The sequence below is a fragment of the Palaemon carinicauda genome, chromosome 19, assembly GCF_036898095.1.
Source record: "Palaemon carinicauda isolate YSFRI2023 chromosome 19, ASM3689809v2, whole genome shotgun sequence".
NCBI classification, from domain to species: Eukaryota; Metazoa; Arthropoda; class Malacostraca; order Decapoda; family Palaemonidae; genus Palaemon; species Palaemon carinicauda.
Window position 1 is genome coordinate 113747264 of NC_090743.1, and position 1270 is coordinate 113748533.

The following is a 1270-nucleotide window of genomic DNA, read 5'->3' on the forward strand; positions in this document are numbered from 1 at the left end:
GACAGAGAAATGATACGATTCACTGTGATGAATAAAATCAGAAAGAGAGAGAGAGAGAGAGAGAGAGAGAGAGAGAGAGAGAGAGAGAGAGAGAGAGAGAGTTGCTTCAATTAGAGGAGATCAAGATAGCCCTATCGCTCCACCCGAAGGAGGAGTTGTAGGGCTAAGGACAGATATCTATAGGCTAGCCTGTGTATAGGCTAGTCTATGCCAAGGGATAGGTGGGGAGGGAGAAGAAGAGGGGTCTTCCATAGGGGAGGCTCTGTACAAAAACGGCCACCAAGGAAGGGAGGACGCTCCCTAGCCTATGGTAGGTAACCTGAATGAGAACGGTGCACGAGTACCGTCTCAAACTAAAATAGTACAGAACTAGGCCCCCCCCCCAAGGCCTAACCTAGATAAGGAGTGTTAAATCCCAAGCTAGGTAGGCTGAAAGACACATCGCAAGTTGCGTGGAAGGTTAAGTAACCTAACCGAAGCAACTGAGGAAGGACAGGCCGTTCCTCTTTCTCGGACGCAACCCTAAGGGGGGATCATTCCCTTAGGGAGGACAGAGAAGAGATAAATACTCTGATTACGGACATGATCCCCCTATATAGCAGGGGGAGCATGGCCACACAGAGGGAACGCCCGTAGGAAGGGGATGAAGGGAGCATATAGGGGTCCTACATTTAGGTTAGGTTAGAAAGGCACACAATCAAACCAGTCCCCTACATGGTCCCTGAAGGCGAAATACACTTGCATCACAGTAAACAGTATGATAAATAATGCTACTATCTTCATAACTTAACCTAGGATCACTGGAATATATCATGCATGAACACTGGTGCTAGGCAATCTGGCCTAGGGCCTAAGCTAGCAATCTAGTATGGGGTCAGGCGATGACCGGATAATAGAGCGTTAAAACACGATATATGAAGTTCCTAGCTATGAAGACTAAATAACTAACAATATCAATATGTTAAGAGGCCGGAATAAGCTGTTCAGACTAGCTAAATAAGGCATGCAAGAGAACAGCGACGCCATAAAATGGCGTGTCCGGTAGCAGCACAGCTCCGCCAGAAAACACGAAATATCTCGAAAAGTATAAGTTACTTTACGGCCAGAGCTTATTTAAACAATACTGGGACCTGGTACTCAACTTTCCAGAAGAAGGTGAGGCCGAAGGTAGCGACATTACGAAGATGCAAGCCGATAAAAAGAGCACAAGGGGAAATCCGTCTATGCAAGGCAGCTACTAGCAGAAGGATGAGGACGGACGTGACGTCAT